General features: G+C 40.1%; 1 long non-coding RNA gene across 2 annotated transcripts in view; it reads right to left on the bottom strand.

Annotated features, from left to right (window-relative positions):
- Positions 1 to 13,165, bottom strand: part of LOC124595255 — a 30,727-nt gene extending 17,562 nt beyond the window's left edge. For both annotated transcript variants that reach the window (XR_006978188.1, XR_006978189.1), the window contains exons 1-2: positions 12,993 to 13,165; positions 662 to 800 (exon numbers count right to left, since the gene is read on the bottom strand). This is a non-coding gene — a long non-coding RNA (uncharacterized LOC124595255). The remainder of the gene's footprint in view (positions 1 to 661; positions 801 to 12,992) is intronic.
- Positions 13,166 to 17,741: the final 4,576 nt, after the last annotated feature.

The following is a 17,741-nucleotide window of genomic DNA, read 5'->3' on the forward strand; positions in this document are numbered from 1 at the left end:
GGGCAGAGAAGATCCACCACAGTGTAATAACAAAATTTGAAAAATGCTGAGGAAGCAGAGACTATTACACCCTTATGTCGAAAGAGAATGTAGACATGTGAAGAAAAGTTAGTAGAAATCTGTGCTGAGAAAATTCTGGTCCTATGTAAGATTATTAAGTGGCCCAAGGGCTTATATCTGGTCACTCGTCCATTGGTCTGGTATGGCAATAGAAAATAGCAAAAGAAAAGCTGAAGTTTAAAATTTTGCATTCAAAAAATGATTTACACAGGCATAGAGTTGCTTGATCATTACACCGTCTCACATACAGAGGACACAGAAATAGATTTCCTTTAGACACAAAAGCTTCTGTCTGCAATTAACATGGATTTAGACAGCATCACTTGTGGGAAACTAAACTCGGCCTTTTGTCACATGATATCCTGCGACCCATGTGCAAAGGGCAACAAGAAAATTCCATAATCGTATACTTCCAGCAAACGTTTGACGCATGCCCCACAGAAGACTGTTAGCTTAGGTCCTAGCATATGGAATGGGTTGCCAGATATGAGTGGTTTGAAGATTTGTTAACTAACAGAATCCAGTACATTGTCCTGGATAGCGAGTGTTCATCAGAGGCAAAAGTGTCAGGAGTACCCCAGGGAAGTGTAATAGTACCAACCTTGTCTGTACATTCACACCACTTCAGCTCTTAATTTCTCTTGTCCTTCCAATATGCAGCATGACTCCTAAGTTTTTCTAGTTTAATTTTGTTCATCTTTCAAAATGCTTCAAGTCTGCAAGTGGTTGCAAATCTGAAACTTAAAAACAAGATAATCTTACTACAGATCCCTAAATTCTCCCCAATTCCATATTCTCCATAATACTACACCTAACAGCATGCTATAAAATATTTAAACATATTTAATATTACAAAACATTGAAACCATTCATAGTAGAATGCTACTTAGATTTTCTTCGTTGTTTTAGGGGTGATTATCAGTATCTTGCCTCAGTGCATTAAATTCCTAATGGATTCATCACACATGAAGAAACATAAATGTAGCACTCTAATCAAAGAAATAATGGACACAGGGCCCTGGTTACAACTTCACTGTATTATCAAATCCCATTAAAATATACTTGTCTTGACAAACTTTTGTATACCTGCTGCCCTCAAGTTTAACAATCCAGACATAAAATGGTGTTATTACAATATTTATATAATTAAAAACTTAAAATAAAAATTATGCTTTTACGTAGTCAAGATGCAGAAGGATGCCCTACAAAAAACTGAAATACAATACCAGAGAAGGAAAGTTGCTACTCACCATACAGCAGAGATGCTGAGTTGCGATAGGCACAACAAAAAGATTCACACAATTAAAGCTTTCGGCCATAAGGCCTTTGACAGCAGTAGACACACACACACACACACACACACACACACACACACACACACACACACCTCTCCAATCTCAGAGAACTGAAACCAGTTTCAGTTCTCTAAGACTGCAGATGTGTGTGCAAGTTGTGTTTGTGTTTGCGTTTGCGGAATTTCCGACATTCCCTTCTTAAACAACATAAAATCCATACTCTCTCCAAAGTCCAAGTTTCTATCTTTAGAGGTTTGGGCTGGGTGATGATGTGTCAGTAAATCAGTCAGATCCTATTTCACCCCCTTAGGGGTTGAATTTCCAAAAACAGTGATGTGTATGTTTTATTTATTACAGATAAGCTTAATACAAATTTTCATAGATTTCACTTCAAAAATGCTTACACAATGAAATATTTCCATAAAAACTGTCATTCCTCATTTCACCCCCATAGGGGTTGAATTTCTAAAAATGGTGAAACTTAGAAGCCAAATTTGAATTTTCACAAATTTAGATATAAAAGTGCTTTTATAATAAAATATTTTCATAAATAATCTCATCCCCTATTTCACCCACTTAGGGGTTCAATTTCTGAAAACACTGAAAAATGATTTTTTTTATTTGTAACCAAGAAGTCAAATACCAGTGTTCATACATGTAGCTGAAAATACTTTAGTAATTCTTTAATAGTGATATATTTACAAAAAAACCTGTCACCCACTATTTCAGCCCCACAGGGTTAAGTTTCCAAAAATGGTGAATCATGTATTTCTTTATTGCTGGCCAAGAAACCAAATACCAATTTTTGTAGGTCTAGCTTCAAAATTGCCTTAGTGGTGACTTTTTTTTTTTTTTTTAAAAAAAACCTTCATCCCCTATTTCACCCCCTTAAGCTTGTAATTTAAAAAAAATCCCTTGTTAAATGATGCTTGTTGTATAGTATCTACATCTTTTTCAAACTTCAAGTTTTTACCCTTAGCGGTATGGGCTGGGCAATGAGTCAGCCAGTCAGTCACAAATGATGTTATATATATTTGAAAGCCAGAAACAAGCCTGTATAAGTCTAAAGATAATTATAAACTGATATTCAAGTTAAATCAATTACGGCAATGGTAACAGTTATTTATGGTTGGTTGGTTGGTTTGTTTGGGGAAGGAGACCAGACAGTGAGGTCATCGGTCTCATCGGATTAGGGAAGGACGGGGAAGGAAGTCGGCCATGCCCTTTGAAAGGAACCATCCCGGCATTTGCCTGGAGCGATTTAGGGAAATCACAGAAAACCTAAATCGGGATGGCCGGACGTGGGATTGAACCGTCGTCCTCCCGAATGTGAGTCCAGTGTCAGTTATTTATGAAATACGTGTTCTATACATGACCTATTTATCTGAATATGTATAAGTCCTGGCATCGATAACCTCATTAAATTGTTTCCAGGTCTTCTATGTTCTGTCCCACAATACAGGTGTCAAGAAACTGTCCTTCTGGAAGATGATGGATTCGTACCCTCCCATCAGCATGATGAAGAATGTATCAGGTTTCATCAGACCACACAACGCTCTGCACTGCACCAACATCCAGTACCAATGATCACAAGCCCATTTCAGTCACAGTTGCCTATGTCGTGGTGTTAACATTGACACATGCATGGGTCGTCAGCTGAAGAGGCCCATTTTTAGGAGAGATCAGTGCACTGTGTGTTCAGACACATTTATACACATTTTCCAGCATTAAAATCTGATGTTAGTTCCACCACAGTTCACTGCCTGTCATGTTTTACCAGTCTGCCCAGCCTATAATGTCTGACATCTGTAATGAGGGGTGGTCGCCCAACAAACGATGTCCGGATGTGGTTTCACCACATCTTGAAGACACTCACTACAGCATTCCTCGAACCCCCGACAGGTTGTGCAGTTTGTGAAATGCTCGTGCCACGTCTCCTGGCCATCACAATCTACCCCCAGTCAAACTCAAATAGATTACATGCCTTCCCTCTTCTGCACACAGACAGCACACTCACCGATACAAGCACCGTGCACGTGTCCGACTAGCAATCATTCCTTGCAAGGTGATGCTGCTATCACCTGGACAGGTTTATATCAATAGTAAGTCGGTAGTCATAACATTCTGGCTTATCAGTGTAGATGTTTCTCATTCTTAGACATGGCATAACACGATCTTCTTACAGACAAAACTCAAATGAAATTCATACACAATAATTCATTGCATATTCTTTCTTTGTATACAAAATGTAGATGATGTTACTCTTACTTACTCTCAAGTGTGATGGTGCTGAATTGCTAATAATTTACAATTCCAAGCATGTAGTACACTTCATGCGAATTTGACCTTAGTTACTTGCAGTGATATAGCAATATGCAAATAGCTACTTGTTCCAGTTGTTGTTGACTTGGGAAATGATATGTTCACACAGTTACTCTGTTATAAGTGCATTTTAAAGGTGCACATATTTGTGTCGGCATCAGTGTTTTCCACCTGTATACGAGCAATATTCTTAGGTAGAGATTTTTCTTCAGGATTGTAAAAATGGAGGTAATAATGGTTGGAGGTTGCATAATCTTTAATGGTCTTTTTACTTCAATACAATGATTTTTACAATTCTTAACTACATAGGCCTTGCTACAGACACTATGACAACAATGGCAGTTTGTGTATTTCAGTGGTTTTGTACAGAGAGTTTCACATGCTGATGATCCACATGTACTACAGTAAGATTTGTCTTTTCATTCAACAGTGGTAGGCTCAGTCACTGGAATTTGATTTACCTCTTAGGATTCAATACAAATGGTCAAACTCTTAGCACATTTATTTGATTTCTATGTGTGCTATCAATGCAGATGTATTGAATGTTGAAAAGTATCCTGCTGTTTTCCATTGCCCATAATTTACTTTCAATATATTTCTTCTTGCATTCACGTTTAACAACATTCTTACAGAAGCTGAATGTATTGTGTTATTTGCATATTGTGTGATTATTAGCAATAAATTTGATGATTCTGGAATTGCAAATATCCCATTAGGAGGGTGTCATTATACAGCTGTCAGAGTACTTATTAATTATTCTGAGTTTTTCTCAGTGTAAATGTGAGAATCTCAAAATTATCTTCTTTTTTTCCAACATTTAAAAACCAAATTTGCACAGCACTATGTTTTCACTTCTCTGCCCCAGGCCCTCTTGGTTGGTTGGCTATATCCCTCCCATGCCAATAAATGTGTTTAAGTAATGATCACTATTCAAATGGCATGACAAAACATTAAAAAAGTGTTGAAATTTAAATTTTATATGCTAAGATTAGTTGCAGCTATCCACTCAAGGCACATGACTATTGGAACATAGAACTCCAATGGATAATGAAGGTATGTTCCCACCTCACATTCTTCAATAATGTGAAGTATGGATTGTCTTCGATCTTCAAAGTTGCAGTTTGCTGTTGGAAGTTTGCCCCAATTGTACATATTTTCTGCTCAAACATTTTGTCCTGTGCAAATTCTGTTTAAGCTTTTCCAAGTATGTGAAAGGAGTCCAAAACCACTGGTCACTTCTGATAGATCTGTTAGATCAGGTAGATAGTAGGGAGCATTTCATTCCACAAATCCATCCATTTGGCACTGATACTGAAGCTCTTGCAAAAAGATGTTCAGCCAAAAAGCTATATATTTCCAAATAGTGTAGAAAACAAACTTATCCCCTTCAAAATACTCTCCGTTACAATGAATACATTTGTACCACTAGCGCTTCCACTGTTCAAGACATGTTTTTGTAGTTATCTTCAGAATTGTGTGACAGCTCCTCCATCATTTTTTTCTTGACTTCCTCAATGTTGTCAAATTGGTGTCTTTTCATGCCCCTTTTCGTAGGTGGAAATAAGAAAATTTGTGTGGAGCCAGGTGAGGCAAGTAAGATGCATGAGAGAACGAAACTATGCCATTTTTTGACAAAAACTGTCTAACAGAGATGGCTGCATGTGCAGGTGTGCTGTCGTGGTGGAAGAACCAGTCTCTTGTCTGCCACAAACTGGGTCTTTGAACACTGTTGCGCAATTTTCTGAAAACTTCCAGTAAAAGGTTTGAATGATGGTCTGGCCTGTGAAGCAAACTCTGAATGAACTGTGCCCTTGGCATCAAAAAAATCAAATCGGCATTGTTTTGTTGTTTGATTTGACTCAACAACATTTTTTTGGACAGGGTGACGATGCTGTCTTCCATTAGCTTGACTGCTGCTTTGTTTCTGGGTCATAACCATAGCACCATGATTCATCACTAGTAATGGCCTTTGACAGAAAATCTGGATCAGTTTCAAGCCGTTGTTTCAAAGCACAACATGTCTCAGTTCGATGATCCTTTTGATTGTCAGTCTGAACCGGAGAAACAAACTTGGCAGCAACCCTATTCAATCTCAAATCTTCTGTTAAAATTCACTGAACCAAGCTCCAAGATAACCCACTAATCTTTGACAGTTGATCAATTGACTGTCGAAAGTCTGTGAGAACAAGCTCTCGAGTTGTTTAAGTACTTTTTTTTTAATGTCCAGAACGAGGTTCGTCATCAGTCAACATGTCACCACTTTTAAACTGAGCGAACCATGCATACACTTGAGTTTTTCTCATAGCGTCACCTTGGTAAGCTGTTTTTAACATTAAAACACTTTAGCAGCATTTTTACCGAGTAGAAAACAAAATTTCCAGCTGCACATTGTTCAATTAAACGTGCCATTATAAAAAAATGAAACACGAACAAAACAGCACTAGCAAAAACAATCAATGCAGATGAACAGAATAAGCCAGTCCAACAACACAGGTGGCACTGAATTGGCAATGAGTTGTGCTACACACTCCTAGCGGCAGTAATGTGCCCACAACAATGTTATCCCTTTGTTTCTTTTTTTGGGCACCCTCTCATAGGCTGTGATTTGGGATTGTAGCAAGGTTTTGTCCTGGTGAATGTGCAGTTCAGGATTGTTCACAATTTTCCTGTGTTCCCTTACGAGTGCTTCCTGTCTGTGCAGAGGGGGTGGAGCTATATGGCTGAGTTTTGGGAAGCCAATACTTTAGAGTAGACTTGGTGTGCCCAGTAATCAAACTCACTGTCATGTGTAATTGCTCTGGAGTCAACACTATTCCACCAGACTGATGTACAGTATTGACTACAAAGTTTGCCACACTTACTTGTTACTGTTGAAGTTCGGTAATGTGTTTACTGAGCTCCCCATGCTATGCCACTGAGCTTCCGGGTAATGTTGTGGTGTGTCCTTATCTTGGGAGCAATGTTTAAAATATTTTGTTCAAAAGATAAGATTTTGTCGTAAGTCACTTCTAGATATGTAGGGTGCTCTAGTTAGTGTTTGGGCACTATATTATTAAAAGAGATTTTCGTTTTTGCAATTTATGAGAAAGCAACTATCTTTCTTGTCAAGTGATTATATAATTTTTATGTTGGGCTTGAGCATAACTAAATTTACTTACAGCAGTGTTAGCCAGATCCGAGATATATAAACTGAATGAAGTGGGAGCCAGAACAGACCCCTATTGTTCAGCTTTCCCTGCTCATTTACATTGTTGTGCTGCAAAACATGAGGGAAGGTAGCATGCTACTGATAACCCTCATTATTGTATGGAGTGGAACTACCTTAATCAGCTTTTACAGAAGACCTGTCTTCCACAAGCAACAGCTAAGTATACAAAAACTATTGATGTTTTTCAGAATGAAATTTTCACTCTGCAGCGGAGTGTGCGCTGATATGAAACTTCCTGGCAGATTAAAACTGTGTGCCCGGCCGAGACTCGAACTCGGGACCTTTGCCTTTCACGGGCAAGTGTTCTACCAACTGAGCTACCCAAGCACGACCCACTCCCGGTCCTCACAGCTCTACTTCTGCTAGTATCTCGTCTCCTACCTTCCAAACTTAACAGAAGCTCCCCTGCGAACCTTGCAGAACTAGCACTCCTGAAAGAAAGGATACTGCAGAGACATGGCTTAGCCACAGCCTGGGGGATGTTTCCAGAATGAGATTTTCACTCTGCAGCGGAGTGTGCGCTGATATGAAACTTCCTGACAGATTAAAACTGTGTGCCCGATTGAGACTCGAACTCGGGACCTTTGCCTTTCGCGGGCAAGTGCTCTACCAACTGAGCTACCTAAGCACTCACCCACGCCCGGTCCTCACAGCTCTACTTCTGCCAGTATCTCGTCTCCTACCTTCCAAACTTAACGGAAGCTCTCCTGCGCACACTCCGCTGCAGAGTGAAAATCTCATTCTGGAAACATCCCCCAGGCTGTGGCAAAGCCATGTCTCTGCAGTATCCTTTCTTTCAGGAGTGCTAGTTCTGCAAGGTTCGCAGGAGAGCTTCTGTTAAGTTTGGAAGGTAGGAGACGAGATACTGGCAGAAGTAGAACTGTGAGGACCAGACGTGGGTCGTGCTTGGGTAGCTCAGTTGGTAGAGCACTTGCCCGCGAAAGGCAAAGGTCCCGCGTTTGAGTCTCGGTCAGGCACACAGTTTTAATCTGCTAGGAAGCTTCATATCAGCGCACACTCCGCTGCAGAGTGAAAATCTCATTCTGGAAACATCCCCAGGCTGTGGCTAAGCCATGTCTCTGCAGAATCCTTTCTTTCAGGAGTGCTAGTTCTGCAAGGTTCGCAGGAGAGCTTCTGTTAAGTCTGGAAGGTAGGAGACGAGATACTGGCAGAAGTAGAGCTGTGAGGACCGGGCGTGGGTCGTGCTTGGGTAGCTCAGTTGGTAGAGCACTTGCCCGCGAAAGGCAAAGGTCCCGAGTTCGAGTCTCGGTCGGGCACACAGTTTTAATCTGCCAGGAAGTTTCATATCAGCGCACACTCCACTGCAGAGTGAAAATCTCATTCTGGAAACATCCCCCAGGCTGTGGCTAAGCCATGTCTCTGCAGTATCCTTTCTTTCAGGAGTGTTAGTTCTGCAAGGTTCGCAGGAGAGCTTCCGTTAAGTTTGGAAGGTAGGAGGCGAGATACTGGCAGAAGTAGAGCTGTGAGGACCGGGCGTGGGTCGTGCTTGGGTAGCTCAGTTGGTAGAGCACTTGCCCGCGAAAGACAAAGGTCCCGAGTTCGGGTCTCGGTCGGGCACACAGTTTTAATCTGCCAGGAAGTTTCATATCAGCGCACACTCATTCTGGAAACATCCCCCAGGCTGTGGCTAAGCCATGTCTCTGCAGTATCCTTTCTTTCAGGGGTGCTAGTTCTGCAAGGTTCGCAGGAGAGCTTCTGTAAAGTTTGGAAGGTAGGAGATGAGATACTGGCAGAAGTAGAGCTGTGAGGACCGGGCGTGGGTCATGCTTGGGTAGGTCAGTTGGTAGAGCACTTGCCCGCGAAAGGCAAAGGTCCCGAGTTCGAGTCTCGGTCGGGCACACAGTTTTAATCTGCCAGGAAGTTTCATATTGATGTTTTTGTTTGTTTGCCTTCATGTGCGTGGTAAGACTTAAAACCTGATCTGTGCAGCTTCTATTAGGGTTATAGCCAGCTTACTTGTTAGGAATGATGGGTTAAATTTTTGGACCAATTCTGTTGAGGAGAGCAGCTATAGAGGTCTAGCAGGTGGAGCCCTACCAGGTTCAATCTTGGATATGGGTGGGCACTTTTCCTCTGTTCAGTCCACCCAGGACTACCTCAGGTCCATTCAGCCTGTTATCAAATGAGTACCAAGTCTCTTTCCCAGGGGTAAAAGACAGCCAGGATGATGGGCCCACCATCCTCTTAGTGCTGTGGTGAAGAAAGGCTGCACTGTCTGCAATGAGGCCAACAATCTGGCCACAGACTTGTTGAGTAGTAATCTCTACAGCAGTTTGTTGCAGAAGCTTGAAAGAGACAATAGCCTATAGCTGCATGGCTTGTTTGGCTTTAATATAGCGATTATGTTTGTAGTTTTAAAAGCTTTTGGTAAGAGCCCTGTTGATAGACTGTTTGAATAAAGTTTGGCAAGCCACTTTTGCGTGGTTTTGTATCATCAGACAGGAAACTCAGTATATTCTCTCACAGTGGGGTGCTTTGCCTGTTTTGATGTCTGTCAGAGCAGTTGATAGTTTTTTTCTGCTAAAAGCACCCAAAAACTCTTGTGTTAAGTGGTGCTTCTTTACATAGTCTGCTACATTTCTGTTTAATTTGATGTGTGTGTTGTTGGTTTCATGGTGCTTTAGAGAGAGAAATAATTCTTAGGCTATGTGGTCTGGAGTGATTAATAGGTCTTTGCACTTGGGTGGACTGCTCCCTCCAAGCTTTATCAATAGGCTCCCTGCTTGACTCTTGGAAATTCAGTTTCTTCTTGTTGTCTCAGCCTATCTTTCTCTGTGTGCATCATCTATTTTTTCCAGAAGGTCCTCAATAATATCAAGGTCACTGTTTTCCACGGGCATTATAAAGCTCTTTATTTCATTACTCCATTCTGGAATATATTCCTTTCAGATGTCTCTTGCAATCCACGTTTTAGCTGTTGCAAAGGATGGCACTAACTAATCTGCCATATCATCCACTGCAACTGGAATACATCTTACACCCCTATCGAGGTCTTGTGAGAAGATATTTCAGTTTTCTTTCCAGCAATCTCAACTGGCCTCTCAGTGGACCTTATTACCAATATTTGTGTTCCTACTCTGTACAGAATCTAAATGTGCCCCTGTCTTTGGCATCAAATATATATATGTTAGATTTTTCTCTTCAGTCCACTTTACAACTTTATCTCCATTTTGATAATTGTTGTTGCATTTCCACATGATGGCTATTAAAATAAAAAAATGTAGATTCTATGAGGGTTAAATGTTGGTAGGAATTCTTTGGTTGGATAATAGCCCAGTAGTGAAGACCAAAAAAGGTTGAATATGGGAAATAAGTGATGTTATAGCAAATTTTTGCATGGTGGTAGGAGGGATTACCATGAACAACATACTAAGAATCCTTATTGGTTGGGATAGAGTGTGGGGGCATTTGACAGTCACTTTTGTACATTTTCCTTGAATAATTAAAAAACCACAGCCTCTAGTGAAAATGTATTGCAGTAAATAATTGAACTACATTAAATTTCCTACAAAAAGGTCCTTTTCATTTTTTCTCTAGGACAGATAGTTCGTGTGTAGAGAGCGAGAGAATATAAAACTCTCACATAAAGCACATTTACTGTACCTTAGGTGGTTTTTACAGGCCAATTTGAGGTACTTACCTGACTTGATAGATCACATGTGTATAAAACTGTTGTCTCAAGTTCCTCTACTCCATTGTGGTACTTTGTAAACAACTATCATTTTCACCCTGGATGCAATAAATCCATAGATAAGATGAAATGTGACTCCTAGAACTTTAAATCCCAATAGTGTCACCCCTCAACTTCACTATGGTAACACCATCTTCAAGCATCTCTTGATGGTAACTATGTCTAGAAGGATTTTTATGTGTTTGGATTTTGATCGACTAAGTTCTTCGATACTGAGCTGACAAAAACGGAGACAGGGACCGATATTTCTAAGAAGTACCATTCTGTTGCTCTAATGTATCCATGCAAATAATAGCCAGGAGACCCTGGTGCGATGATCTGGCTGCCAGTAACCACTCTGGCTCATTTAGCATCACACTGGGTGCACCATGTGGAGGCAAGCTAGATTTACATTATGCTGCAAGGATTTATCATGGGCAACTACAGAAATATAAGTCAACTCAGACAGAGCCCCACATACTCTCGAGCAAGTAGAATTCAACATGGCACTACTCGCTAATACCTCAGCAGACATTTACCATATTGGCATGAAGCTTACCTGGCGATTGAGATTTTTGTTTTGTTTTATAACTTTGTACCATCTTTGTGATTCAGGCAGTTAGACCAGCAACTGTTCTGCCATTGTGTGCAACAGTAGCTGCTGAGGCATGCCCAAAGCTTAGGGTGATACAGGATTGGCAGAACTTACAAGACTCCAAACCTAAACTTGATTGATGTTTCCAAGACATTTACGTATGGATTTGCAGTTCCTGTAAATTATGGGTTAATGGCTTGCGAGCAATGCTGGTGCCTGATCGTGTCCTACATGCTGTCCTCCAGATTCAGATCAGTTGAATTTGGTGGCCAAGACAGCAACATGGGTTCATATCACATTCCTCAAACCACTGAAGCACATTTCTGGTCTTGTGACGTGGACAGATATCCTGCTGGAAGATGGCATCATTAACTGAGAAGACATCAAGCATGAAGTGATGATACAGGTGGTCCATAATACTGTTCACACAGTCCACAACTGTCATACAGCATTCAATTGCTGTCACAGGTCCCATGGAAGCCCAGGTGAATGCCCCCACAGCATAATGATGTCTCTAGTGGCCTGTCTCTGCTGCAGTGCATGTTTCGAGTAGATGTTCGAACAGATGACGTCATATCCAGACTCAACTTCGTGTAACAAGAAACATAATTTATGCAACCATGTGACACATTTCCACTGATCTATGGTCAAATCTTGATGGCCTTGTTCTTAATGCAAATATACTTGACAATGTCGTTGGGTCAACATGGGAACACACAGGGGTCATCTGCTGTGTAGTCTGGTGATCAAAAATGTGCACTTGAATGCTGTGCTCCAAGGCAGTTGCATCTACACCAGCATTGTACTCTGTTGTCTGATCTGCCACAGATCACTGCGTGTCCTGTTTCAGAGAGCAGGCCACATTCTTTGATGAGGCATGGACATCGAACACTGTGTCTCCTACTTGTAATTTCACTGTTTTTCAGTCACTTCCCATAGATGCTCACAACAGTAGCATGCAAATATCTAATCAGTTTCCCCATTTCTGTGATACTCGTTCACAGGTATTCTGCCGTTTGTTCATGTGGCTTATTCGAGTGAGTTACTCCATTTCTGGCTTTTATCGTCACTAAAATGATTCCTTATTTGTCTGTGCTCCTCTTATACACTTTTCTTACCATGTCACATGTCCATGTCCCCCACCCCGCCCCCAAGTTGTTAAGCACTCGGTCTTCATGCAAGTCAGTTGGAAATCTCATTCTGCTAGCTACCAAGTGTATGTGACACAAGTTTTTGTTGTTTCAAATATTATTTTGTATTCTTGGTGTGTAGCATCTGCATTATAAATTCATAAATATTTTAGTAAATCTTGTGGGCACATATGCTGGTAATCCTCCATCTCAGAAGTCAGTTTCTATGGATAGTTTTAATATTATTGTGCACTGGGTACCAATTAGTTTGTGTTTACACAGTATTTTTTCATTTTTCCTTGTTATTCCTCACAACTCGAATATTAATCAGTGATGCATAATGTAGTTTGGAATGTTTCCAATGTCCATGTCTCTGATTACTTGGTAGAACATTTCCTATGTACAGCACCTGTTGTTTAATTTTACTTCTTTTTCAGCATTATATATGTGGTTTATAGCATACATAACTAACTTATCTTACAGAGAAGGAGATTTACTCAAGTTGCATTGTTAATTTTACTTGAAATGAAGCCTTCAGTCATACGTTAACTGAATCATAATAATATAGAATTGGAGGAATTATCATTATTTTACTTATTTTTCTGTAAAGTTGACACTCTTGGCACCTGTATTACAATCTAGATCACTTTTGAAATCTTGATATTCATTAAAAGTTAAATACAGTACATACTTTTCTAAATAGAGCCCTCTCTGACCATCATTTCCATGAACATAGTGACTGCCGCAACACTGCCAATGGTGCAGCAGAGCTACCTGCTGTGGCCATCAGTAGCCACGGCAGTTAACAAGTTAAGGTGTGTCGGTACATCCTTGTAAATGTTTTATCGTCACCATTGCATTTTCAGCCTGAAGAAAACGTAAAAAAAGGTGATTAGTATGTGGCATTGTTTTTAATACAGTCACTGCGTAATCTTGAACTACAATCACTAGAGTAGTCCTTTCTTCCTGTGTCTGTCATGAAATTAAAATGAGACTGCAAATCTCTGAATGTGCCCTACTGCTTTGATATGTTATATGAAACACATTCTTTGTACCATCCAAAGCAGCTGTTAAATAACGGTTAATTCTGCTGTGACAAGTTTGGACATAGTTTCATTATCTGGCTGCCTTTACATATCAAAGTGATATAAAACACATATCCACAATTACAATTTACTTCAAGTATAGAGAGTGTGAATGATAACTGTTTACAATGTACAATAGTGGTGAACAGGAATCGAAGTGGACAATTTGATATAGGGCAACTGCAGTCTATCAAGCCGGGAAATAACCTCCAATTGGTCTGCAAAAGCCATCTAAACTGTTGTTGTTGCGGTCTTCAGTCCTGAGACTGGTTTGATGCAGCTCTCCATGCTACTCTATCCTGTGCAAGCTTCTTCATCTCCCAGTACCTACTGCAACCTACATCCTTCTGAATCTGCTTAGTGTATTCATCTCTTGGTCTCCCTCTATGATTTTTACCCTCCACACTGCTTTCCAATACTAAATTGGTGATCCCTTGATGCCTCAGAACATGTCCTACCAACCGATTCCTTCTTCTGGTCAAGTTGTGCCACAAACTTCTCTTCTCCCCAATCCTATTCAATACCTCCTCATTAGTTATGTGATCTACCCATCTAATCTCCAGCATTCTTCTGTAGCACCACATTTCGAAAGCTTCTATTCTCTTCCTGTTCGAACTATTTATCGTCCATGTTTCACTTCCATACAAGGCCACACTCCATACAAATACTTTCAGAAACGACTTCCTGACACTTAAATCTATACTCGATGTTAACACATTTCTCTTCTTCAGAAATGCTTTCCCTGCCATTGCCAGTCTACATTTTATATCCTCTCTACTTCGACCATCGTCAGTTATTTTGCTCCCCAAATAGCAAAACTCCTTTACTACTTTAAGTGTCTCATTTCCTAATCTAATTCCCTCAGGATCACCCGACTTAATTCGACTACATTCCATTATCCTTGTTTTGCTTTTGTTGATGTTCATCTTATATCCTCCTTTCAAGACGCTATCCATTCCATTCAACTGCTCTTCCAAGTCCTTTGCTGTCTCTGACAGAATTACAATGTCATCGGCAAACCTCAAAGTTTTTATTTCTTCTCCATGGATTTTAACACCTACTCCGAATTTTTCTTTTGTTTCCTTTACTGCTTGCTCAATATACAGATTGAATAACATCGGGGAGAGGCTACAACCCTGTCTCACTCCCTTCTCAACAACTGCTTCCCTTTCATGTCCCTCGACTCTTATAACTGCCATCTGGTTTCTGTACAAATTGTAAATAGCCTTTCGCTCCCTGTATTTTATCCTTGCTACCTTTAGAGTTTGAAAGAGAGTATTCCAGTCAACATTGTCAAAAGCTTTCTCTAAGTCTACCAATGCTAGAAACGTAGGTTTGCCTTTCCTTAATCTTTCTTCTAAGATAAGTCATAAGGTCAGTATTGCCTCACGTGTTCCAGTATTTCTATGGAATCCAAACTGATCTTCCCTGAGGTCGGCTTCTACTAGCTTTTCCATTCGTCTGTAAAGAATTCGTGTTAGTATTTTGCAGCTGTGGCTTATTAAACTGATTGTTAGGTAATTTTCACATCTGTCAACACCTGCTTTCTTTGGGATTGGAATTATTATATTCTTCTTGAAGTCTGAGGGTATTTCGCCTGTCTCATACATCTTGCTCACCAGATGGTAGAGTTTTGTCAGGACTGGCTCACCCTAGGCCATCAGTAGTTCTAATGGAATGTTGTGTACTACCAGGGCCCTGTTTCGACTCGCGTCTGTCAGTGCTATGTCCAACTCTTCATGCAGTATCGTATCTCCCATTTCATCTTCATCTACATCCTCTTCCATTTCCATAATATTGTGCTCAAGTACATCGCCCTTGTATAGACCTTCTATATACTCCTTCCACCTTTCTGCTTTCCCTTCTTTGCTTAGAACTGGGTTTCCATCTGAGCTCTTGATGTTCATACAAGTGGTTCTCTTATCTCCAAAGGTCTCTTTAATTTTCCTGTAGGCAGTATCTATCTTACCCCTAGTGAGATAGGCCTCTACATCCTTACATTTGTCCTCTAGCCATCCCTGCTTAGCCATTTTGCACTTCCTGTCGATCTCATTTTTGAGACGTTTGTATTCCTCTTTGCCTGCTTCATTTACTGCATTTTTATATTTTCTCCTTTCCTCAATTAAATTCAATATTTCCTCTGTTACCCAAGGATTTCTTCTAGCCCTCGTCTTTTTACCTACTTGATCCTCTGCTGCCTTCACTACTTCATCCCTCAAAGCTACCCATTCTTCTTCTACTGTATTTCTTTCCCCCATTCCTGTCAATTGTTCCCTTATGCTCTCCCTGAAACTCTGTACAACCTCTGGTTCTTTCAGTTTATCCAGGTCCCATCTCCTTAAATGCCCACCTTTTTGCAGTTTCTTCAGTTTTAATCTACAGGTCATCTAAACTATAGCGCGTGAATGTCACATAAGATTTTCAATACCCTGTTGCTCTCTCATGCCACTGGCTTAGTCAGCTATTACACTAAAGTTAAATTTAAACTTTCCTAGCATCTAGTAAGAAGGGCGGACAAACAGAATGACTTAATTGTTAATTTTATACTGTCAAAAGTCATGATATTTTGAGGCAAAATTTACACAAATGTCAATTTTACACTGTGTAAGTGCAAGGCCAGGGACTTTTAAAATATTTAAGGTCAATTTTAGCCAAAATCTCATGTGGCTTGCATGCCCTGTAGCTTAGATGGCTTTTGTACACCAATTTGAGGCTGTTTCATGGCTCAATAGACTGCAGGTGTGACGTGAAGTTGCCACTAGGCCTGTGACCATGATACAAACTTGAGGAGACTTATGCCACTGCTGAATACATTACAGAATAACTGGTCACTTGCTGTTCAAAAATTCTCATTTATTGACATGTTTTGGGCACAGTCCACCATCAGATCATCATCATCATTTAAGACTGATTATGCCGTTCAGCATTCAGTCTGGAGCATAGTCCTCCTTATAAAATTCCTCCATGATCCCCTATTCATTGCTAACATTGGTGCCTCTTCTCATGTTAAGCCTATCAGAACATCTGCCAAGCAAAAATGCAAACCCATAAATCCAACATAAATGAAGAAAGTCATTTACAGTAAATTTACAAAAGGTGTAATAAAGAATGTTGACCACAACAACAACAACGAATGCTCAAAGAGAGAACATACCAAGAAGAGAAGTCTTCATACACAGTATATAGTTGCATCTATCTGCCATCAGCATCAGAACTCAACCGGTAGATGCCATTACGTCACGTGAATGCATAAGAACAGTGGCACTATAGTGTGCCCGTAGAAATAATTGAACAACTCTTGTTATTGTACTGTCAGTTGGTTGCCACACTGACAACTCTTCCCTGCGGATCTTAACTATCCCTACAAAGGGCAAAATTTATACTGTGTCTTGTAGTTGTTAAGTATAACTAGGATCTCAGTTACCAAACTATTCATTTTCTGTATTTGTATGTTTTAACTTGAAACAACTAAATATTTCAAAAATGATGCATCATATGAAAAAATAAAAACATTCTAGGTGAGAAGTTAATATTAATAAAGCAGACATCTGTCTGTGCTACATCTAGACACTTCCTAACTATCTCTCATACACTGGCACGGTTAGATTTGCATTTTTAAATGGGAGCACCCACCCCCCTTTTTATTGGATATTCAGATTGTGTGCCAAAAATTAGTACGATTTCCTCAAACTATATTTTCCACTTGTGGTAGATGGTGCTGTAATTGACAAATATCAAGTGTGCCTGTTTTTGCAATTAAGAAGTGACGCATTTGATTCTACATTTCATTTACAATGTAAATGTAAACCTTTCTGTTTCGACAGTTAATATTTATGGTCAAAATTATCTTTAGGGTTGCAAATTTGACTGTACAGTGCATTATGGTTAGCCGTTTCAATGTCTGGTTAGAAACGACAATTAGCATGATACAGGTACAATGACATGGATGTAAAAGTTTTCTGTTCCTTCAGGATGCTTGATATCAGTGAGTCTCTTGCCTCTCACCCTTGGGGTGCTTGATTTTTGGTGAGTATCCATGGCAAGCGTGCCTGTCACTATCACTTCAAGCACTATCACGTCATGGACATTTTACCTTATTACAATGGTTGTGGTTTATACTCTGCCAGTAGCCATCTTGCAGCCAGCGCAAGAGTTATGGAGGCTGGATGGAAACGCATATGATAGCAGAGTTTGAGGGCAGCCACAGAAATCAAGCATTCCTATGGTTTGGTATCTTACCACAATCAACCTGGAAGGGAACAGAAAACTACATTACCATACAAATAGCTTATTTGTCAGAGTTTTCAATGTCTATTTTATTTTCATTATTAAGCTGTCCATTTACTTATGTGGTC

This window comes from Schistocerca americana, chromosome 2 (genome assembly GCF_021461395.2).
Source record: "Schistocerca americana isolate TAMUIC-IGC-003095 chromosome 2, iqSchAmer2.1, whole genome shotgun sequence".
Taxonomy (NCBI): Eukaryota; Metazoa; Arthropoda; class Insecta; order Orthoptera; family Acrididae; genus Schistocerca; species Schistocerca americana.